Here is a 24,973-nt window from a genome sequence, read left to right as displayed (position 1 = left end):
CTTCTAGAAAGTGCTCTTTGTAAAGGCTGGTGGTTTCCATCCCCAGCTGTACACTGGAATCACTTGGGGTAGAGGGTGTGAGATGCTCCAGTGATCAGAATTAAATCAGAGTGTTTGAGGGAAGTGACCCAAGTACTGGGTTTTGAAAGTTCCCCGGGTGATTCTGCTGTGCAGCAGTGGGCAGCAACCACTGGCATAGGCAGCTGAGATTCACAGTGGGTAGGTAGGCCCATGGTCTGGCCACCACCTGGCAGCCTGGTAGACACGCAGAACCTTGGCCCCACCTCAAAGGTACAACCTAACTCAGAGTTCTCATTCTTAACAAGATGCCCAGACAACTCCAATGCACGTTTTAGCCTGAGAAGCACTAACATGGGAAACAAGAAGGCCATTTCATGGCCCAGAGAGAAGGCACAGAGAGGGGCTGGCAGGGGCTGATGACTGTGGGCGTGGCGGTCGGAAGCCAGGGTACATCAGTGTGACGGGTACGCTGATGCATATCTACCTGAGCCCAGGGCTAAGGAGATGCTAGCCCCAGACAGAATCTTTCTCGGTGTCACAACCAAGATTGAGAGAAAATAGAAAAGGGGAGAGCTTTCTCACCATGTAAATTAATGCTTTTTCATATCAGTTCATGGGGCCAATGCTGTGGCTTAGTAGGCTAAGCCTCTGCCTGTGGTGCCAGCATCCCATGTGGGCGCCAGTTTGTGTCCTGTCTGCTCCTCTTCCAATCCAGTTCTCTGCTAATGGTTTGGGAAAGCAATGGAAAATGGTCCAAGTTCTTGGGCCCCCCTGCCTGTGTGGGAGACCCAGAAGAAGCTCCTGGCTCCTGGCTTCGGATTGGCTCAGCTCCAGCCATTGTGGCCATTTGAGGAATGAACCAGCAGATGGGAGACTTTTCTGTCTCACCCTCTCTCTCTCTCTGTGACTCTACCTCTCAAATTCAAACATCTTAAAAAAATATCAGAACAGTGGGTTCAGAGACCACTGCCAAGTGAGACCAAAACTCACATCCCCCAGCGGCCCTGTCGTACGTGTGGGACACACCACTGGAGCGAGGACCAGTTCTGGAGCTGAGACAGATGTGGAAAACCCCAGAGCCCAGGAGCACCGTAGGCCCAGGCATCACCGGGGCACAGACCCTGCAGCTCATTTCTTTTTTTTTTTTTTTTTTTTTTTTTTTTTTGACAGGCAGAGTCGACAGTGAGAGAGAGAGAGAGAGAAAGGTCCTCCTTTTGCCGCTGGTTCACCCTCCAATGGCCGCCGCTGCAGCCGGCGCACCGCGCTGATCCGATGGCAGGAGCCAGGATCCAGGTGCTTTTCCTGGTCTCCCATGGGGTGCAGGGCCCAAGCACCTGGGCCATCCTCCACTGCACTCCCTGGCCACAGCAGAGAGCTGGCCTGGAAGAGGGGCAACCGGGACAGAATCCGGCGCCCCAACCGGGACTAGAACCCGGTGTGCCGGCGCCGCAAGGTGGAGGATTAGCCTATTGAGCCACGGCGCCGGCCCGCAGCTCATTTCTTGTCTCTCACTTTCTACAAGAACCAGATTGTAGACTGAATTAGGATGGGGGAAAAAATCATGCTACTTTGACCAACTATTGCAAATGAGACTTTTAATAAAAAGATCTAACAGGCCCACTGAGGGTCCCAGAGGTGGACAGTCTAAACCTCGCCAAAGAGAAACAAGACATTTGCCTTGCGGGCTCAGTCACAGTGGCGCCGACCTCGGGACACAGTGACAGTGAGGTCCCTTCGCATCTCGTCAGCAGTTATGCATCTGGATGTGAAACGATGGCTGCTGCAGCAACGCATCTGTGCCGTGAAACCGGCCACTTCGGGGTGGAAGGTCTATTTTGTGATGCCAGGATTTTAATATAGAAACACAGAATACTAATTATACGCCCATCGCTTGGCTTGAGATGGGTACTCTGCAATTTCTCAGCTGCTAGGCCTAGCACTAAGGAAAACCAGCCCAGGTTAGAGGGTTATATACTTTCCTGCTAACGTAAGGTGTTATTTCTGCATAAAACCCATTCAAGTAAAATTATGAAGCTGGAGACACAGCCACCCAGAGACACCGACACAGGCAGGTGGCTGGGTGAACCCAGGACACGTGCGGCTCGAATCAGTGTCTATAAGATGGATCTATAGGCACAGGTGCCGTCTCATCAGCTCAGAGGCTCGGGCAGCCTCAGCCGGGCTGGGGACTCTGAGCCATGGTGCCCCAGGGTGGGTGGCACAGCGCAGATGTAGCAACAAGATGGGGACTTAGCCAAGGGCCTGCCTGATGGGGACAAGTGAGGCTGTGGACTCGGGCAGACAGGCAGGCAGGAGTGGCCATCATGTTTTCCTTGGAGGAGCGAGTTAGACCCCAAAACCTGCAGTCAGGTGGGTGACCAGTGTGCACTCACTGCCCGAGGGGCTCAGAGTGTGGGTGGCTGGGGTCAACCCCCTGCTCTACACTCAGTGGAGCTGTGAGGCCAGGGAGAAGTCACCCCAGCTGTCAGTCCATACATCTGCAGGACAGGGCCAACGGGAGTGCCCATCCCTCAGGGTCACCGGGAACAGTGGGTGAGTTACTGTCTACCAAGCACTGGGACAGAGGCAGTGTAACATGGGTATGGCTACGGTTACTACCAGTCATCTTCAGTAGGTGGCTCTCGGTTCTAGAATTTCTAGGGTTAGGCTAGAGTTAAACAGTCAGCCCCGAGCTGTTCCAAAGTGGTTTCGGATTAAAAAACAACAACGTTCAGTGCAATCAGAGCGGCCCTAGCTTCCCCCTTCCGGGTCTCCTCTCTGAGCTCCCTCTGAGGTTGCTGTGGGGCCCTCTGGCTGGGTTCAGGTCACAGTGAAGGTACACAAACAGGGCACGCTGTGGAGGACACAGCTGCCCCACCCACACAGGGATGTGGCCTGGGGCTGCACGAAGGCCAAGGGCCTCCACGTTCAAGGACAACATGGTCCTTCACATGCTCTGTTTGGCTTCAAAAAATCAGCCCTGGCTGCCTCTTCTCTCCCTCTAAGAGCAGCGTTGTTTAAAGTTCCTGCCTAGAAGCCAAGGACGAGAACAAAGACTCAAAACAGGGACTCGGTGCAAAAGCCGAGATTGTTCCGTGAGTGCTGACCCAGCGATGCCCTCCGCCTCCACCCGGCGTGGAGCAAAAGCAGACACGAAATTCTGTGGTCCCACTCCATACCATGCCTAAGCAAAATCCAAGTCCCCTGACACGACAGAAAAACAGCAACCCTTCTCTTTTGTTTGTGGATCCTAACAGCAAGGAAATGAGGACCCTACAATGTCAGGGGGAGGTGTAGGCAGACAAGGGGCAGAGGACAAGAGGGGTCTGGTGTCTGTCACAGGGCCTAGCGTCACTCAGCCTCGGGCAACAGATGGACCAGGGCTTCCTGGACCCATGGGGCTCGTGTTCAAGCAGCAAGAAGTGAAAAAAAAAGCTAGAACATCCATGGTTCTGTTAACTGCTGGACATCCATGGTGTTCTTTCAAAGAACTTCTGATCCATGAGTTGATTTCTGATTTCTTACAGAGATGATCACATCTGAATGTAAATTTAGCGCCAGAGGAACTTGACGGAGTGCTTTATTTCTAAGAAGTCTGCCTTCAGAGATGAGGCAGAGACGGCACCTGTGTGTGAGCCTTGGCTTCCCTGCCAGGTAAGAGTCATTTGGACCAAGTGGCCTGAGGTTGTAGCCAGAGCCCCGGCCCTCTAGCAGCGAGGAAGATTGGAACCTGATGGCGATGGTGACGACAGTAACAGCATCTCTGGAGAGAGAACTACATGGCAGGCACAGCAAGACGAATGTTGCTATCCAGCCGCTGGCAGATGGGGGCCTTAGGCAGAGGGAGGAGAAATAACCTGCTCACAACACGAAGACAATGAGTGGCTAAGCCTAGGGGAACCTGGGATGCATAAAACCCGGCTTTCGCTTTTTTTTCTTTATAAAAAAAGAAGAGAGAGAGAGGACTAACAGGCCAGTGATGACCATGGGGCCACTGCAGTACAGGGCAAGAGCACCAGAGGGCAGGATACCACGGAGGCTGCAGGGAAGGCGCTGCCCATTGCTGCCAGGGGCTCATGCTCAGGCGGGGAGCGGGGGTTCCCCCTCCACCTCCCTCTGCTGCAGGTGTCAGTTCTCGGGCAAACAGCACAGCGGAGCCACGGAGAGGGAAGGACGACTGCAGCAGGCGTGCACGTGAGCTGGACCCCTCGGCACCAGGGGAGAGATTCCGGAGACCACACAGCAGTTCTGAACTCAGGGAAAACGATACTCCATGAAACAACCCGGACGCATCCAAAACGGTGTTCATTTCCCCCAGGGCAACGGTCAAAATATCCACCTCGTGTAGACCTCGGGAGGCCCACTGGCTGGGTGGGGCTGCATTTTGTTCAGTCAGTAAGCATCCTCTAGCCCTGTGCGGGGGCAGCACAAGGCATGGTGTGGGGGAAGGGCTTGGGTAAATTAAGGGTCTGGCCCTGGCCAAATTCACGTCTGTTTGCCGAGGGAGGAGTGTGCACAGGAGAACATCCTGCCTCTGGTTGCGGCAGAACACACCTCCAACTCTGGCCCATCTTCTGCAGGCGAGGGACCACAGATGGTCATCGGGAGAATGGGGGCTGGGGTGGTGTTCTGTGGCTACGGACACAAATGACCGCGCACGCCATGGCTCACAACAGCTGACTTTGTTCTCCACAGTCCAACGTCAGCACTGCAGGCCCAAACCAGCATGGTCAGGGGGCTGGGCCTGACTGCAGCCTCCAGGAAGGGCTCCTCGCCTCCTGCAGCCTGTGGAAGCTGTGTCCACATCCCGCCACTCTCTGCTCCATCCCCGTGTCCCCTTCTCCCCTGGCACGTTAAAGTCGCTCTGCCTGTTTCTTGTAAGCACACAGAGGACTGCATGGGGCCACCCCCAGATAACGCGAGGTACGCTCGCTCCTGGCTTGAGGGCTTTCATTGCATCTGCCAAGACCTTTTTCCCAAGTGAAGGTCACACTGACAGATTCCAGGGGTTGGGGTCTGCTACCTTTGTATGGTCATTGTCTGGCCTATTACAGGTACCATTAGGGAATTTCTTCCTGGGATTAGATGTTGGAGATGGTTGCGCAGTCTTGTGACTACACGCAGGGTCTTCATAAAGTTCATGGAAAGTGGTTATTATGAAAAAAATAACACACAGATTTCAAAATGTTTTGGCACCAAAATAAACATCGTTTGAATCCACTTTCCAGGAACTTTTTGAAGTCTTCTTATGCTTAAAGCCACTGAACTGTACAGTTTTTAAAAGGTGGGGACAGGCGTTTGGTCCAGCAGGTGGGATGCTGGCTGGGACGCCTGGACCCCATCCTGGAGCTCCTGGGTCGAATTCCTACTCTGCTCCTGGTTCCAGCCACCTGCTGGCACACACCCTGGAAGGCAGCAGGTGATGGCTTAGGTGCCCAGTCCCTGCCACTCCTGTGGGGAATCTGGACTGAGTTCCTGGCTCCTGGTTTCTACCTGGCCTACTCTCAGACATCTGGGGGAGTGAACCAGTGGGTGGTAGCTCTGTTCCTCAAATACATGAAACTTTTTTTTTTAAATCACATCTGCTATAAAATTTTAAAAGGTGAATGTTACGGTGTGTGAGTTCTGTCTCAAAACAAAGAGAACAGATGCATTACTGACAGTGTCACGTGCCTCACGCCACCAGCTTGATCGTCACAACCCCCACCATGAGGATGGCTCGGTGTCTGTCTTCTGGATAAGACAACCGAGTCACAGAGAAGTTAAGTGACTTGGGGCACTGGTGAGGGCAGTGTCAGGAGTGAGCTTGGGGCTGGAGCATTAACCTGAACTCCGTCTTCTTGGGGTGGCCTCTGCATTCCAGATCACCCACCAATGCAGAACAGGGGGCAGCAGATTGTCAGTGATTTAGGTCTGGCTGGCCATGCAAGTCTCTGCAGCACAGCTAATCAAGCTGGCCATTGTACAGCAAAAGCAGCTACACAGAGTATGCAAGTAAATGAGCAGGCATACCAAGAAAACTTTACGCAAATAGAACCCTATGGGCCAGGACAGATGATCCCTAGCACAGAACAACCTCCACCCCAATACCACCATGAACTGTCCCGGGGAGAGATGCACACAGAAGAGAACTCTCCTGTCTTCCTGAACTCTGACCTTGCCCTCAGAGGGATCCTGGGTTGGGGCTGGGAGACAGGGTGTCCTTTGTCGTCACCTGGTGACCCGCAGAATCTTCGAGCTGGCATCCTTGCCCTGTGCTTGCCCTTGCTTCTTTGGGTGCAAGTCTCCACCCCTCCACGAACCTGATCTGGCTATGACCACAGCCTGTCCCACACCTGAGCTCCACCCAGAGACCAAGTGCAAACACTGAGCATGATAAGGCATCAACGGGGCCATTCTTTAATGAAGGTTTAGCTACCCCAGAAGTAAGGGTTTTAAAGGCAGGTGCACCCAGTAGCACTGGGAGGCCAAAACACTGCCCTGCTGGATGGCAGCTGGGCAGGGGTGAGGCCCCCTGCTTCTGGTCACCTGGGCTGGGTGTCCGCGGTGCTGAGGGCCTGCTCTGCTCACAGTGGTGTCTCAAGGGGCCAGTGGCCAAATCAGAAAGCAAAAGGGACAAACTCTCGCTCCGCCACTCACGACAACGTGGTGGCTCAGTCACAAGGCGAGGCCCCCGGTTTCCTCTCTCTGGCGCACTCTGTCCTGAGAACACACAGTGCTTGTGGCTTGTTTGTGCTTCCTTGGTGAGGCCTCTCCAGTTGCTAATGCCAGGGAGAAAGTGTGCGTGAGAGGCTGCCAACTCCTCACGCTGCCACAAGGCCGTTCTGCGTGGGGGGCCGGGAGCCAGGATTCCTCAGCTGACGTGGCTTGGTGTCCTGGTGCAGTGACAGACTGCTCCCAGGAGGGGGCTGGCTGAATGCCCTTCCCAGTGACGCTGAGTGGCAGAGCTTCTGGGTCTAGGGCCCTCTTACATCGTGCAGGCAGGGTCCACGTTACAGGTGGCAGTAAGCAAGGTGGCACAGGACCCTGGGAAGGGACCAGAAGCAGCCAGGGTCACACGGAGGAAGGGCCAGGAAGGCTCCAGCTGGCACAGGCAAGGGCACAGCGAGCTGAGGCTCCCACGCTGCACAGGGACATCCTGAAACCCTCTGGCTGGACGTTCTTCATCTTCATTAAGGCATGAAGCCCTCCGATGCGTCTGTGAGCGCTGGACCGAGGACCTCTGCGGGACACCACAGAGCCAGGGTCTCTAAGGACGGAAGGCTCTTCCTTCCGCCGTCCACACATTCACAGCCGAAGGAGCCGCCCTACTTGAGGTCGGTTCACACTTTGCCTGGGGATGGGAGGAGGTGAGTGCTGAGTTCTGAATGTGTCCTCCCCATCCCAATCCCATGCTGAAATCCCAAGATGACGGCATTAAGAGGTGGGGTCCCTGGAAGGTGTTCATGGCCGGAGGACAGACACTCAGGAACGGGGTCAGTGCCCTCATAAAAGAGGCCCCAGGAAGCTTGTTTGTCCCTTCTGCCACCTGAGGACACAGGGAGACGGTGTCTCACAACTCGGCATCTGCAGGTGCGCTGGTCTTGGGCTGCAGCCCCCCGAGGGCTGCTCACAAGGCCCACAGTGCATGGGGTCTTTTTATAACAGCCCGAGAGCTGGGAGGAGACCTGGCAAGGGGGAGCGAGACCTCTCTGGGGCCTGGGCTCGGCAGGCAGGGAGGTGTGAGTGAGGGGGCTGCTCCACAGTGGGGCACTGGGCTTGATCAGCGTAAGCACAGGTCTCCGCTCGTGGGCTCCCACGAGCGGTCAGACTGTGTCTGCCCAAGGAGGCAACTGACTTCTCAGGCAGTTAGCAACCAAAAGCTGATGGGCAAGGTAAGACTGATGAGGGTGGCGTCCCGTGGACCAATCCGGCCAGCGCACGGATTGAGCAGAATCACCTGGCCAGAAGCAAAAGCAACCAAAGAACTGCTTCCTCCTTCCACCAGCAAACTAAACCGAGAGGCAGATTTTCAATCGTAGCCGAGTGGCATTTCATTACATTACTCTTGGGGCTCCCGCTGTGGAAAACGGGCCAACAATCTGTGTGTCCTGTGCGTTAACACCTCTACTAAACCTCAGGGGTGTTACACACGCTGGCCCACCTTTATGGAGCAAGTGGTGGGACCACTGAGGAGCTGGCATCCGTTCTGATTGGCTGGTTAAGGAGGTTTGACATCCAACCCCATCATCACATGGAGTACTTATCTCACAGACCCACGCCACACCGGGGAGGCCAGTCTCTTTGCTACTAATTATCGTGAACCCCTGCACCTCCATTATTCATTCAGGAACTGTCTGCTGCTCTTGCCCTGAGCTTCCGGGTTGATGAGCCCAGGCCTGGGCACACCCAGCAGGCCGCCCTCCCCGGTCTCAGTGCTACCAGCTCTCCCCTCTGCACAAGACCCATCTTCTCCAACATTCTAGTTTCCTGCCAGCCCAGCTCTCAGGACTTCCATCTCTGCACACTGATAGTGACGTGGGACAGGGGTGCACCACAGGCTCCCCGGGCATCCTCCCTCCTCCCCACAGTAAGGTGAACCCGTGAGTGCTCAATGGCTTCCTTCTGCCCACTGACCGAAGCTAAGGCGGAGAGAACAGCTTGGCAACACCTGGTCATCTGGCTGCAGCGCATAAAGTGTCCATTAGGAGGCAGCGTAGGACAAGGAAAAACCCCGACAGGTCCTTCGGGCGCTGTGAGGTGGGCTGAAGGGAGATAGTTCTCAAAAATGTAAATCCCGGGAGACAGCGTTCACATCCCTGCACAGCAGAGGTCTTCAAGAGGTTCAAGGAAAGGAAAACGATGAAAAAACCACGCGAGGATTCCAAAATGCTTCGCACCCAAATAAACTTTTCTTTGAAACTCATTTTCCACCAACTTTCTAAAGCCCCACCCTAGAAGACACGGTGGGCAGCTCCCAGGCGCCAGCTCATGGGACAGATCTACAGGAGTAAGGCGTGAGAAGGGCAAGGACTCAGTTCCTCAAAAGTGACCCCAACGAGTGGACAATCGCGCCTTCCATCAAGGCTCCACACGCCCAGTGTTCCTCCCAGGAAAGGGGTCTGACTGTGAGAGAAACAGTGTTTCCCAGGTCATAAGACTGAAATGCTTCTGTATAAATAACATAGGAAGTTAGCCACCTTACTTACTTACTTTTTGCTTCTAGGAGTAATGATACACTCCTTGTACAAAATTCTAAATGCAAAATTTAAATTTAAAAAAATATGAATTTTAAATATGAAACTTTAAAGAACATTAAAATAGCCTATGCTTCCACTATGAGAGAACAATGTTTGAAGTCGGTATATTTAGTGTCACTGCCTTTGTCCTACATTTTCTGTCTACACTGAAATATTTTTATAGGATTCATATCAGATGTACTATGAATACAGTTTCAGATCTTGTCTTTATAACATAGGAAAGTATACACTTTCTTATTTTTATTTATTTATTTTTTTGACAGGCAGAGTAGACAGTGAGAGAGAGAGACAGAGAGAAAGGTCTTCCTTTGCTGTTGGTTCATCCTCCAATGGCCGCCACAGCCAGCGCACTGCGGCCGGCACACAGTGCTGATCCGAAGCCAGGAGCCAGGTACTTCTCCTGGTCTCCCATGGGGTGCAGGACCCAAGCACTTGGGCCATCCTCCACTGCACTCCCTGGCCACAGCAGAGGAGTTGCCCCTGGACGAGGGGCAACTGGGACAGAATCCGGCGCCCCAACCGAGACTAGAACCCGGTTTGCTGGCGCTGCAAGGTGGAGGATTAGCCTACTGAGCCGTGGTGCTGGCCGAAAGTATACACTTTCAAAAAGTATCGTGGCATAGTGGCTTAAGCCACCGCCTGTAGCACCAGCATTCCATATGGGCGTCAGTTCGAGCTCCTGGTGCTCCACTTCTGATCCAGCTTCCTGCTAACGTGCCTAGGGAAGCAGCAGCAGACAGCCCAAGTGCTTGGGCCCCTGCACCTATGTGGGAGACCCAGAAGAAGCTCCTGGCTCTTGGCTTTGTCCTGGCCCAGCCCCTGCTGTTGTATAAATAAATAAAATCTTTTTAAAAATAGGATGTTTTTGATGTCCACATCCTATTTCATGGATCCATCACAATCCACTAAACCAGGTCTCCGGGCGCATGGGCTCCTTTGTAAACAATATCGCAAGGGATCGTCTTCAGGTGTAAAAGTTCACCTAAGGTCCAGATATTTTTCTTGGGAAACGTTCTTTGAGTAGATTAAAGGGAACACAATTATTCAAGACTCTTGACACTCATGGCCAAAGACCCCCCAAAGCTGTACTGAAGTCCTACCGGGGGAGTGGCGAGCGAGGCAAAGAATCACTTTCTTTCCGGCTCCCTCGTCTACTTTCTCCCCGTGTGGCTACTTGGCCCTTGGTGCTGCTTCTCCTTGGCTTTACTCCTTGTTCTGGTTTCCTACGGGGAGGTAAAGAACGTTCTGAGTGGGTCGACGAGTTGTCCGCATGGGAGCGGGAACAGCCCTTGGTCCAGTTTGCCACAGACGGTGTTTAGATCTCGCGGCCAAGCTCCCCGAAACACAGACGCGCGACTTCTGAAGCAGCCGAAGCTGTCGCCCGTTTCCTTCCATTTCTTTAAGGCCGCAGACGGCCCTTGCCCTTTCTGGGCTGAGCTAAATATTCCCGTATGTTTTCTTTCATTATTTTGTTTCTGTTTTGTATTTAACTTTCAAATCCATTTGAAATTTATTTTCGTGTACACTGTGAGGCAAGTGCTCATTGCTTTCTTTCAGCGTTTGGACAGCTCTCCCCACCACATCTGTGGAAGGAGCCGTGCCTCATCCGTTGGTTCAGGGGGCTGCCGTGGGATTGTCTTAGGCTCTGTTTTCAGGGCCATCTGCTTTATTCATGCAACTTTCTGTGAATTCTCGCAATGAGCCTACTCTTTGATTGCTCTAGATCACCACGATGCTTTAAAACACAGCAGTGCGAGTCCCGGGCAGCCTCATCCGGCAGGTGCACAGGGGCACGGGCAATTCCATTTCAGGTAACTCAGCCCGAGGGAAAGGCCAGACAGCCCGACTGCAGGGGACGCTTACACCTCCTCGCCGAAAGTCTGCTTCTGCGCGTGTGGCTTTACACCGGCTGTTGCCCTTCTACCTCCTCTTGCTTTGCTGTCAGGCTCCTGCGATGCACGGTGTTTCGCTTGCATTTATCTTTCCCAGAAAGTTCGAAACTATAATTGTTGCTTAATTCTGACCATCTTAATATTCATGCTAAAGCATTTTTTTAATCTGACATTTCTCTGATTATCAAAGGGAAGAAGGACATAGTGTCTTCTGAGCCTTCCCTGCAGTGTGGTCATCTCTCCAGTGTGATCTCTCCAGCGTGGTCATCTCTCCAGTGTGATCTCTCCAGTGTGGTCGTCTCTCCAGCGTGGTCATCTCTCCAGTGTGGTCATCTCTCCAGTGTGGTCATCTCTCTGGTGTGATCTCTCCAGCGTGGACATCTCTCCAGTGTGGTTGTCTCTCCAGTGTGGTCATCTCTCCAGTGTGGTCATCTCTCCAGCGTGGTCATTTCTCCAGCGTGGACATCTCTCTGTATTGCACGAGGGGATTGGTTCCAAGGCCCCTTGTGGACGCCCAAGTGCAGAATTTGCATATAACCCGTGCGATCCTCTCATGCGCTGGAAATCACCTCTAGATTGCTTAAACACATCGTTACATGTAAATGCCCTGCGAACAGTTGTTTCACTACAGTGTCTGGCGAGGAGAAAAGCCTGGATGTTCACTGCAGACCCGACGTCCCTTCTCCAGTACTTTGGATTTGTGGTCGGATGAAGCCGTGGACTCAGAGGGGATGGGCCCACATGGAAACTGACATGGGCTGGGTCCTCTGCCTCCAAACTTGAGTTCCCTTCTCCATGTTTGTGATGCCAATGTTATGGGGTTCAGGGTCTCTCCTGTTTCCCTTTCCATGGGATCTACAGTTCCCAGCACACTGCAGGGCTCACTGCTTGTCCTTGTTTACTACCCACAGGACTTCCCACACCTAAACTCTTCAATTCACTTCATCCTGCAGTCCTCTTAGCTTGTCTTTACGTAGCTTTCCCAGGAAAGCCTGTGCAGAGAGGCAGGTCTGAGCCCGCGTGAACAGTCCAGGGGCAAGGCCTCCTCCCCTCCCCAGGCTGAGCACTGCACACATGAGCAGCCTCAGGTCCACCTGGCTTTTGTTCTGTATGCTGCCTGCATGCAGGGTCTTCAGAAAGTTTCTGGAAAATGTGTTAGTGAAAAAACCAGGCAGGGATCTCAAAATGTTTTTAGCACCAAAAAAATATTTATTTTTAAAATCCATTTCCAGGGCCAGTGCTGTGGCATAACAGGCCTGCAGTGCCAGCATCCCATATGGGTGCCGGTTCTAGTCCCGGCTGCTCTTCTGGTCCAGCTCTCTGCTGTGGCCTGAGAAAGCAGTGGAAGATGGCCCAAGAGCCTGGAGAAAGCTCCTGGCTCCTGGCTTCAGATCAGCCCAGCTCTAGCTATTGTGGCCATTTGAGGAGTGAACCACTAGATGGAAGACCACTCTCTCTGTGTCTGTAACTCTACCTCTCGAATAAAAAAAAAAAAAATGTACTAAATTCCATTTCCCACAATCTTTCCGAAGTGTGTATGTTTGGAGGCGGGGTGGGGGGGGGGGAGGGTGAGAGGGCTCCCATCCATTGGTTCACTCCCCAAATGCCCAGGAGCTGGGAACTCAATCCAGGTCTCCCACATTGTTGGCAGGGGTGCAACGACTTGAACCAGTATGTGTTGCCTCCCATGGTGTGCATTAGCAGGAAGCTAGAATTGGAAGCGGAGCCAGGACCTGAATCCAGGCACTCTGATATAGATGTGTGCATCTCAAATGGTGTCTTAATTGCTGTGTTGAATGCTTGCATCCCTTGATATGTTTTTTAAATGGGCCACATTTTCTGCGTGTTTTCCCAACTCATTCTCAAACAAGAAAAGATACATCCAGGCTCGGTGTTTTCCGAAAGATGCTGTACTTGGCTTCCCGCCTTGGCTCTGTCTTCTGTCGACTTGGAAACTGGTGAGTTTGCTTCCCTCGGAACGAATCTGACACTCACTCTGATGTCCGTGGCTCCTGGTCCAGTGACTGGTCTGTTTTCGTTGGGCCAAGTAGGCACACATTCAACTCACAGTGCTTGGAATGCAATCAATCACAAAGTCCTCCTACACTGAGGTTCTCACCTACACATCTGTCCATTGACCCTCACCCCAGGGCAGAACCCAGCAAGACCAGCCCTTCTGTTTTTCCTTTGAAAGGCACAGTCTGGCCTGTCACTTTGGAAAGATGAAAGAACACAGGACGTCAGTCTCCTAAGGAAGGGAGGCTCTGAAGCCAAGGGCTGCGCCCTAGGCTTGTCAGCTGGCAAAGGCGCTGTGCCTGTGGGCAGAGGGGAAGGCAGCGAGACTCCTGCTTTCTCTCAGGTGCACAGAACTGGACCACCGCATGCACCACGTGCGGCCACATCACAGGGAGGCTTTCTGCGTGCAGGACCGTCGGGCTGTTGGAAGTTTCTCCAAGAAGGTCATAAATGGTTTGTTAGTCATGACTGTAGGTTTCTGTCTTTCCCTGTCCTTTTCTCTTTTCTTCCTCTTAGTATTTAAGAACTTATCAGCTGGTTAATTCAACCCAGAAATCCAAGGAAATCTGAATTTGCTAAGAAGTTCTGAGAATCCACTGTTTCTAGAAACCCTGGTTAACTGGAAGAAGACTGACTCCCTCATGGCCACTCCTGGTTTAAACCCACACTGTCTACCTTCTCTTCTCACGGCTGTCACCTTGTCCTCATGTGGGTGGCTTCCCAGTGTGCTCCGAATGCTGCGTCCTGTCTTCCAAAGGCCAAGGCTGTGTCTGTTCGATTCAGTTCTGTGCCATCCCCGTGACCGTCCACCCCCTAGACCCCTCACCTCCAGCTCAGCCACACACTGAGATGCTCCAGGTTGGACTTGCAGGGCGGTGGGAGCAGGGGAAACATGGGTGAGGAGGAGCACAGTGCGTCTTCAGCCTGGTCACTCCTTAGGGAGCCACGTCCCAGCCTGGGAAGTGAGGGGTTACCTAGACAAGGACACCTCTGATCCTTCTGCTTCACACAGATGCTGCCTATCAGCTGATGTTCACAATACAAGCTATGCTTTCATTTTCACGCTATGACCCAAGGTCTCCATTTCTAGCCTGGACACCAGGTGGTAAAAAGGGAAAAGGTCTATCACTTGGTCTTCTGTCCTGGAAATACAGGGGCACTTCAGACAGTTCCTGGGAAGGCGGAACTAAAAGATAAGCTCATCGTGGTGCAAAAAAAAAAAAAAAAAAAAGTTCTAGGATTCATGCACAGCTTTTTTTGGTAATACTTATTAAGCATGGAATTCAAGAATTTTTTACACCGAAATAAACTTATCTTTTAATTCCATTTTTCATGAATGTTTTGAAGTCCCATTGTCATTCCTATGTTTGTGTGTCTGTAGGGGGAGTCCCAGGATACTTGGAGATGATGATAGCTGTGGTCACTCTCCCAGGACGCTGACGCATTACTGTACATAGAATTTTGGAGAAACCACTGACCCCTTGGAGCTGGAGCGGGGCTGAGCAAGGGGCTACATTCATGAGTCTGAAGCTAAGACATAAGCAGTGCTCTTCTACCACTCTTATTTTATATGCACTATCTGAGAGTCAGAGAATCAAACTTCAAGGAGGGCATTTCTGCAAAGCATCAAAATAAAGGGGCTGCTGATATTTGGGAGGCACAGTGAGGCGACTCCTCTTTCTCAAGCACTAAGAAACGAGGAAAGCGAGACTCTTTTGGGAATCAACACATTACTGGATCCATCAACACTGGATCACAGCAGAGCGTCAGAAAGCCCCCTCATGCAGACAGAGGGTTCCTAGGCCTGCAAGGCCAGCTTGAGTCCAACATGAATACACTCAAATAAGCAGGGAGAAAGCATCCGTGGTGCCCGAGTGGCCGGCCCAAGGAGAGGCATCTGAGCATCTGACTTCAGATGGCTTCTAGCACCCCCCCAGGAGCCCAGCAGCTCTCCTGGGACAATGGTTCAGTCTTAGCCTAATGCAATTAACCATTTATCTAATCGCCTTGTTATGATGCCTATTCCCTGAGTCCCTGGAGGACTGTCCACAGGGAGAGAAAGCACTACCCAAGGGGGTTTCTGCTATGTAGGACAGTGTTTTAAATGCAATGGGTTCGACATCATTTGCCTTTTCCTGGATCTTGACACACGGAGAGACTGATGAGGTTAGCAGGCACGTGGGCAGTTTTATTTCTCTCTGTAAACTAATCATCTGGCATCTTGCTGTCTCGCTCAGTGGGGACTGTGCTGGAATGAGTCTCAAGGGGCCTGGTCATCCTGGGTTTGGGAAGGAGAGGGAACCTTGGGGCCTCTGCCAGAGCAGGCAGAATTCGCAGCACTCCCCCCCGCCCCCTTCATAGCCACTGCCTCTGCTGGTGTCCATCCTGCTCTGAGGACGGGGAGTCCTAGTTTTAATCACTGCCCTCCAGTATCAGCCCAAACACAGAGATGCCTGTTGTGTTTAAGTACCTCTAACCCACTGCAAGGCTGTAACAGGAAATGCCAAGCTGCAGTTATGTGAGAATCACCTTGGAGAACTCACTCAGGGCACGGACTTGCTGTCTCAGAGTCTGATTTGCGAAGCCTGGGGTGGGAGAAGCCACCTGCTCAGGGAGCAGCAGAGGCCGTGGAGGAGCCCTACTCAGCCGACTTCAATGCACCATGCAGGGTGCTTGGCCCACTGGAGACCCCTTCTTGCCATTCCCGCAGGGAGCTCCAAACCATACAGTGCTGAACCTACACTCGCACGGGTGACTCCTTAGGGAACTTTTGGGTCATGTTTGCATGGAAACTCCCAGGACCCACAATACACATTATCTGCTCAACTCAGTTCTCAGCTCTGCCTAGTAACACGGCAAGTCCCTGAAAGCCTTTAACTTCCAGTTTCCTCATCAATAGAACAAAGGAGTCTCACCCGATAGGAACTGCAGTTAGCCAAGTAGAACCTGCGGCATGGTGTCTGTAAGTCCTTGACCACTGTGGCCACTTGGATCATCAGGATCATCCAGAAAAGCCTCCAGCACCCAGTGGCCGTCCCTGAGCCCCCACAAGGTACTGGGCACCAGGACTGCCTCATGGATTCTTGGGCAAAGAAGACCTGCAAGGGCCCTGGGCTCATGGAACCAGCACTCCTGTCGGGCTATAACTCTCCACCGCCAGACCTGGCACAGAAGTGGGTCTCTCCGTTCTTCATCATTCGTGGTACCAAGCCGAACGCACAGCATCCCGGGAGCAGAGAACGATGGGGTGGCCCCGGGCTCAGGGCTGGCCCAAAGCTCCAGGTCACGAGACCCTGCAGTCCTCTGGTCCCTGGTCTCACTGAGAGCCTCCGACAGAACATTCGCTCGGAGGACACCCCACACGGGGCAGGGGCTGGGCCCTGGCATCCCGCCTCCGGAGCTCCCCACCCCAGCCCATCCAAACAGTCCAAGGAGGAAGAGTCCCAACGACACAGTGGGAGATGTGTGGGGAAGGTGTTATTATGCAGTTCCCTCCTGGCTCCAGAGAGAATTGCTCCATTTGTATTTCTGGCTGCCTAATTAGTATTCCCAGTTTTCCCTCCCCACACAGAGCGTTTCTCACAGGCACCAGGCAAACACAGCGAGAAGCAGAACCTGGTCGGCCAGCTTGCCTCCATGAAGCCACCTCCTTCATGTCAGGATGGGCTGGGCTGGGCTGGGGGTGGGGGGCGTGGAAGGCCCCACTGGCCCCTCCCTCATCTCTGCTTAAAATAGACAACGTCAAATGGAAATAACCCAGGAGATTAAATTGAATTAAGTCAGGCCTGGCTCCCAGGCAGTTGCTAATAAAATCATAAGCATTCACATCAGTGAATACAAAGACAAAAATGCTTATTGGCGCTGCCCATCCATTGCCTGAAGTAGCTGGGCCCTTAAGAGATACAGCACGGTGAAGCTGACCTATCACATACAAGGGACGAGATGCAGAGACCGAGAGGCTGGTGGCCCGCTGTGCCTGCCAGCTTGCTTGCAGGAGCCCCATCTTCCAGTGGTCTTCGCTGGGCTCTCAGGCCAGGAACGTCCTGGCTGGGTGTGGAGCACGATACCCGGTAAGCTGGGTACGTCCACCAGCAAGGACGTCCTGCCCCTCATTGCAGTCTGCAGAAGAGGGGTCAACTGCCCCAGCCCAGGGCTGTCCCCGCCACCCGCAGGATCAATGGCCTTCCCATACATGACATCCTTGTTGCCCTAAACGGGCTCAGCAAGGATGCTCTAAGGGACACACTGACCCGCGGAGTTCAGACGGACCAGAGACCATCAGTCCCTGTCTCTGGAACACTCCAGTCCTCGGAGAAAGAGACAAAATAAGAAAGCGATTCCCTCCCTGTCTTTCTCTTCTACTTCTGCCATCTTTAAAGCTGAGAATACAAAGCTCAAGATAAACATTAATTAAATGTATGCTTCCAGGCTAAGAGATTTTCACAGGCAAAGCCTCTTGTTACAACCACAGTTTTGGAAGAATTCTGAGAGTGTACATTCAGCCTAGTGGTTAAGACACCACATCCCACATTAGACTGCCTGGGTTTAATGCCCAGCTCTGGCTCCTGACTCCAGCTTCTTGCTAATGCAGAGCCTAGGAGGCAGCCATGATGGCTCAAGTCCCTGGGCTCCTGCTACCCATGTGAGAGACCTGGATTCCTGGCTCCTGGCTTTGGCCTGGCCCAGTCCTGGCAATTGTGGACATTTGGGTAATGAACCAGTGGATAGGAGTTCTGTCTCCCTCTCTACCTCTCAAATAAATTTAAAAAAACACCTGATGTTCTCATTACTTTTGGATCTTGCTCTGACCAGGACAACTGTCAACATCTCAGACCACCACAAAGCGACCACACGCATCAAACCTAACGGGAGACTAGACTGATCCTGTAAAGAAATGACTGACAGCTGTCACTTCAGGTGCAAAGCTTTAAATCCAATGAAGTAATCCAGAGGGTGACCCCCGAATCATTGCTCTCCCCAGGCCATGAGCCATGGTGCTGAAGTAATCACTGCATCAGTAAACCTGCCAAGTCGAGAGGGGAATTAAACAGGAGTACAGCTGGCATTGTGGAACCCGCAAGTCAAGGACTATGTGGGGACGATGAAGACCACTGGACCCAGGCAGCCTTCCAGGGGGCATCTGAGACCCTCGTGCTTTGGAGGGATGGGAGGGAGGCGGGGAGGAGCTGGTGCTCTGGGCATCACAACCACAGTTTGCACACCAAGCAGAGACAGCACGTTCCCGGCCGCGGGAGGGCCTTGCAGCCATGATCCGTGGCTAAGATGGACCTCGCCGAGGGGCGGCTGGGCGGCCTGGCTTTGTCGGGTCAGAGGCTGAGAACCCAGAGGCATGGTTCGTGTGTTGCCAACTCTTTCATTCTCCCAGTTGGTATCCCTCAGAAAGCAAAGGTGCAGGGGTGGTGTGACAGGTGCGGGCCTGCCCAGCGAGCCGCATGGCCTGCAGATGGCGCTGCCACCTGGGAGTGTCAGTCAAGGGCAAAGGCGCAGGGGCCAGCGGAGGGCTTTGTCCCGTCCTCAGGCCTCCACCTTTCTGCGCTACCTGTTCCGCGCTCTGACTGTGACAGCATTCATGGCACTCTGCTTCCCGCAGGCACAGCATCCCCAAACCACTTCCACATCAGTGCCGTACACTGGATCCCAGAGAGCCATTTCATGGCTTCTAAGTGAGAGCAGCAATTAAGGTTCCGGGTGGCTGGGCTGGACAAATGTCACTGAGCAGACATTTTTCATTTGTCCTTGCCTTTTCTGGGAACAGGCCAGGCCCCCTACGAGTCATACGCACGGGCTCAGACGTTGTCCTGCTCTTCAGTAACTTCACGGCTGGGCAACGTGAAGGAAAGGGCACTGAAGTCGAAGGCAGGAGCCTGGCTCCAGTCCCTGCACCCAAAGCCACTTCCTGTGCGGCCCTGGCTAACATCTGGGGTCCTATCGCCTCGCCTGCTGTTTTGCCGGCTTAGCGAAGCTCCCTCTGCCCCAGCCCCCACTTCACCCACCCTCACTCCCATGTGATTGGTCCAGAGCTGGCACATGACCCACAGTGAACCAATGCATCTCTTCCCCGGGGGTTCTGGGTGCCTGCCTGCTCTTGTGGTCCCACCCTTGAGTTTCAGAAGACACCTCAAAATCATTTCTTTCTGTCCTTTTTTGAGAAGGAGGGACAGAGGGAGACAGATGTCTCCCATCTGCTAGTTCATTCTCCAAGTGCCTGCAACAGCCAGGGCTTGGCCAGGCTGAAGCAGAGAGCTGGACTCTCAAGCTGGGCCTTGCACACGGGTGGCAGGGACTCAACTCCTTGAGCCCTCACCTGTTCCCCTCCAGGGTGTGCCTGAGCAGGAGGCCTGCGTCAGAATCGGAGCTGGGACTTGAACCCAGGCACTCAGATATGGGATGCGGGTGACCCAAGCGGTGTCTTAACCACTGTGCCAAACACCTGCACTCAGGCTGCTCCTGACAGTTCCCTTTCTCACCACAATGACCTGCCCAGCACCCACATTTCCTAGACTTTGGTTTTATGCCTGCAAAATTCTGCTCCACAGATTCCTTTGTGGGTCACAGAGGAAGATACTCTGTTTAGTGGAAATATCATTCAAATAAGATGTTGCTGGGAGACATCGGCTGTTCGAACGTGTTTGGAAATCACTGGACCAGAAGCTTCTCCTGTCTCTCCCGGTTGGGTCTGGAATTGGAGTCTCCAATTCTGCTGTCAGTTCCCCCAAAAGGGCATACCCATGAGCCCCTTGTCATGGAAACGACTTTCCCAGAAACAAACCGTTCGTGCTGAAGGGGGCCTCAGAGTTCACACAGTTCAAGTGCCTCCATCTGAGTTTGCAGATGAAGACAGGGAAACAGAGAGATCAAGAGCTGAGGTTCTGGGGCCGGCACTGTGGCGCAGTAGGTTAATCCTCTGCCTGCGGCGCTGGCATCCCATATGGGCACCGGTTCTAGTCCCGCTGCTCCTCTTTCAATACAGCTCAATGCTATGGCCTGGGAAAGCAGTAGAAGATGGCCCAAGTCCTTGGGCCCCTGCACCCCTGTGGGAGTCCAAGAAGCTCCTGGCTTCGGATTTGCGCAGCTCTGGCCATTGTGGCCATCTGGGGAGAGAACCAATGGATGGAAGACCTCTCCCTCTCTCTCTCTCTCCCTCCCTCCCTCCCTCCCTCTCTCTCTCTCTCTCACTGTCTGTAACTCTACCTCTCAAATAAATAAATAAAATCTTAAAAAAAAAGGGAAGGTTAAAAAAAAAGAGCTGAGGTTCACAGCTGGTTAAGATCGTTAAGGCTAATACTCAGCTGTTCCACTCGATGTTTGCTGTTGTTTTGAGGGGGGAAGGAGAGAGCGAGAGTGAGACAGTGCTCGCCTATCTGCTGGTTCAATCCCCAAATGCCCCTAGTGGCTGGGGCTAGGTTGGGCTAAAGCCAGGAGCTGGGAACACAATGCAGGTGTCCCACGTGGGTGGCAGGAACCCAACTACTTGAGCCATCCCGGTGTCAGCCTTAGAGGAAGCTGGAGTCACAGCTGAGGCCAGGAGTTGAACCAGGTGCTCCAGCGAAGGATGCTGGTGTCCTAACTGGCGCCGTGACTGCTGAGCAAAACACCTGCTGAGGGCCTCTGACTTCTGAAAGCAATCCCGCAGGCATGTCTCTGTGTGCCACACTTGGGAGGGGTGGTCAAAGGAAAGACATAGTTTGGAGTTAGCTTTTCCTGACTGTGGCTGGAGTCCCACGGTGGTTGTAGCTACGCCATGAAGGACTCAGTGCCAATGAATGCCTCAATAGAGCACCCGCTTCGAGGCACTGAACTCTACGACTCAGGTTGCCTGGAAGAAAACTCTACCGATAGGGTCACGGTCTCCAGGGTCACCGTCTCCATCGCGATAGGGTCACGGTCTCCATCGCTTGCTCAGCACCAGTTAGCGGCAGAGTCAGGAGTCAAGCCCAAGACCTCACAGCCCATGACTCCACAGCCCATGACTCCACAGCCCATGACTCCCATGACTCCCATGACTCCTATGACTCCCATGACTCCTATGACTCCTACGACTCCACAGCCCATGCTGCAGTAGCCTCTAAAACCAGGTCACTTCCATCACCTTGGAAACAAAGCCGGCCCAGCATCCCTTCTTCAGAGCTTGTCTGTCACTGGAAGTGGTTGAGGACTTTTCTCAGGCATCCTGCAGGAGCCAGATGTTTGGAGGGGAACAGAGCCCCTGCAGCACAGAGGGAGGGGACTGACGTGGCTGGGGATGGGGGTCACCCAGAGCAGCTGGCTATCAGCAAGCAGTGGCGAGGCTGGACGGAGCCCCTGCACGTGCACTTTCCCTTCTGGCCTCTGGCTGATGTTGGCCCCTAGTTCTTCCGCAGGTAGCCAGTCACCCAGGCAACGACCAAGGCCAGAGAAATGGATCCCTCCCTTGCCCTGCGTCCCCACCTCCGACAAAGTGACAGCGAAGGGGAAGAGGGGCCAGGATGGTGCTTCCCAGGACAAGGGCTCTCCTCCGGCCCCCTCCCCATGAGAACTTCGCATTTTTCCCCACTTCATTTCCTGCCTCTGGGAAGTCTAAGCTGTGGAAAAAACACTTCCCCCAGGTAACCAGGCCGATTCAGTGGCCCCAGCTTGAGAGCTTTTACAGGAAGTATGCCCGACTTCTCTCTCCATTATTCTAGGGGCGGGAAATACCTGGCTGGGTTTGAAAAGGGACCCTGGCCGTCTCTAATTAGCCAGAAGCCTCGTGTTAATTACAAAGGGAAACAGGAGGTACAGAAAGGCCCCTGGGGATGCTGTGGCACCGAGCTGCTCGGGAGGCCGCGGCCCACTCTGCTCAAACACGGCTATTTTAGAACCACCGCAGGAGCTAACTTATCTGGTATTTTCTGCATCTCTCCAAGTGGAAATGCCTGGGAGCTCAGATGAACACAGGCTGATGCTCCTCTGCACCATTTAAGGAAAAAAAGATTTGAGAGGCAGAACAAGAGGCAAGCAGACACACACGCACACACACACACACAAAGAGATCTTCCATCTGCTGGTTCACTCACAATAGCCGTGTCTAGGTGAGGCCAAATCTAGGAGCTCGGGAACTCTATCCTGGTCTCTCACACAGGTGACAGGGACTCAAGTACCTGGGACATCGGCTGCTGCCTTCCCAGGGGCATTAGCAGGGAGCTAGATCAAACCCGGAGCAGCTGGGATTCGAACCAGGGCTCCAGCATGGGAGGCAGGGGTCGCCAGTGGTTGCTTAACTGCCACAATACCCCGCTTCTCTCGGCACCATTTTCCAGCAAGTGATCCCAGCATGTATACACACCTCAACGGGGGGACCCTGTACAAAACATCAAGGAAAAAAAACTTGGTAGCCTATCACAGCAGGTTAGTGTTGGGAAGGACCCCAAGGTGGCCTCTGCCTATTCTAGCTCTCGGCTGGACCACTCCTCCCTACCCTTGAGGATGACATGGATGAGAGAGGAAGTGACATCTGCATTTATTTGGAGACATTTCTGTTGGTAAACCTACCAACTCCCAGACACGGGCCAAGCTTTCCAACCTTCTGGTAGGGAACCAGACGGGGGCATCTACTTGCCATCGATCTCCTCTTCCATCCGCATCCCCTAAGACCGTCTCCTCCATCACAGAGTTAAAGGCGGTTGTGACAGAAGTGATTGAAAAAATATCACTTGCAGGCTTCTAAGAAATTCCTCACTTGGTTTATGCACTGACTTTCTACAAGATGATCAAATTCCTCGCAATAATTTCATGGCAATTAATCTTGTGCTGAAATGATAATCCTATTATTAGAAGCAATTAAAATCCTGTGCAAGGATGACCTGCTCGGTCAATGTCAACGTCTCTGTGTGCTAATGGGGGAATCTTGAAAGAGGCCCCAGACATCTGCTCCTCCTTTTTCAGAGTGCAGGCATCCAAGGCCTGTCTCTAAGAGTGTATCATCGGGGCAGGAACTGCAGTCAAAGGAGACAGTTGGTGACACCCCTATCAAGAATCGGGGCACCAGTGTTGTGGGGCTGGGCTGGCATCCCGTATCAGCACTGGTTCAAGTCCTGGCTGCTCCACTTCCAATCCAGCTCCCTGCTAACGGCCTGGGAAAAGCTGCAGAAGATGGCCCAAGTGCTTGGCCCTTGCCCTCCACGTGGGAGATCTGGAAGAAGCTCCTAGCTCCTGGCTCCTGGCGTTGGGCTGCTTCAGCCCTAGTGGTTGTGGCCATCTGGGGAGTGAGCCAGAGGATGGAAGCGCGCTCTCTCTCTCTCTCTACCTCTCCCCCCCCCCAATCTGGAGAGTGAACCAGAAGATGGAAGCGCTCTCTCTCTCCTCTCCCCCCCCCACCTCTCTCTCCTCTCTCTCTTGGGAGTGAACCAGAGGAAGGAAGATCTCCGCCCCCCCATCTGGGGAGTGAACCAGAGGATGGAAGATCTCTCTCTCTACCTCTACCTCTCTCTCTACCTCTACCTCTCTCTCTCTCTCTGTAACTCACTTTTAAATAAATAAATAAATCTTAAAAAAATATGAAAGCATCAGGGAGTTGGGCTTGTCCTAAGCAGAACTGGAAAAACCAGGCCGCTCTGTGTGTGGCGGTCCAGGGACCTTTTGATAAAGGCAAACACTGCCTGAAGGAAATAACACTTGCAACCCTTTTGCCCCTCGCCCCGATCCTGCTGCCTCCCACGGACATCCAGTGACTAAGCACCCAGCAGGGAAAGCTATGTTTGAATCGCTGCAAAGAGAACCAAGCATGAATAACAACCCGTAGGAGGGCATGCTGCTAGTTAGTACGCACTTGACATTTAGCTGTGCCACCAATAAGTCAGGACGAGGTAGCACAGTCAGGATGTAAATAACGACACGTCTCTTGGAGAGGATGCAGCCTGTCTCTTGATGGATGCCCGTTTCTCAGAAAGATCCCAGCAGTCATGTGGCTCCACGAATGAGACCCAGATAGGAGCATTTAACGTGGTCCAGACACGGGGCTAGAACTGCAGGGGTCGCTTGGATTTGGGATGTAGGAGCACAGCATGAGCCTTGTAAATTTTCTGTGTTGTGCACACTGTGTATTTCCATCATCGGCAACGTCATTTTTCTCAGCAAACAAATGTATTAGGCACAAATTGGAGGCACTGGGCTGAGCATGAGGGCTCCTGATCTGGTAAAAAGAGACCAACTTATAAATAGACACGCTGGCGAAATCACTTAACAAAGTCAGAAAGGGCAGAGAGAGAAAGTGGCCCCCGGCAGGCAGGACGTAAGATGTCAGCAGAGGCTTCATGAGGGTGACTGGAGCCGAGAGCTGAAAAGATGCTCCTGAGAGAGCAGGCAAATGGCGCAAGCAAAGGCGACGAGGGGAAGCCCTGGTGGACAGGTGTCTGCTGCATTGTAGAAGCTGCATGGGGCTTTTCTTTCTAATAGGAACACACTGTAAAGGGGAGGGGAGCATATGAGATGCGCCTGGGGAGGCAGGCAAGGTACTGGCTGCCGACAGGGTCACACGGACATGACACAGATGTTCAGGAATGGCCAACCAAGGAAGAAGACAGTGTAAGCAGATGGATCCACTGCAAACCTGCTGGCTGTGACCCAGACCACTTGCTTTGCAGTTGAACAGGCCAACACGCTAGCCCTCCCCTGGTACCCGCAGGCTGCCACTGTGGGTACAAGCAGGCTGCCACAGGTTAGAGGTGTGGCCCGGCTCTCTTCTGCTAAGGATGCGCCTGCACGGTGAGCATCAAGACTGAAAGCAGAGTCTGCTAGAGAATGATGTCTTCCAAGACTGTCAGAAAG

General features: G+C 53.1%; 1 protein-coding gene across 3 annotated transcripts in view; it reads right to left on the bottom strand.

Moving 5' to 3' along the window:
* PRKCA (protein kinase C alpha) overlaps nucleotides 1-24,973 on the bottom strand; it is a 429,630-nt gene that overhangs the window by 82,902 nt on the left and 321,755 nt on the right.

Source organism: Oryctolagus cuniculus, chromosome 17, assembly GCF_051225735.1.
Source record: "Oryctolagus cuniculus isolate XC-2025 breed Fujian yellow rabbit chromosome 17, ASM5122573v1, whole genome shotgun sequence".
Lineage (NCBI taxonomy): Eukaryota > Metazoa > Chordata > Mammalia > Lagomorpha > Leporidae > Oryctolagus > Oryctolagus cuniculus.
The sequence above is the reverse complement of the archived record's forward strand: the minus strand, read 5'-3'. Positions and strand labels throughout refer to the sequence as shown.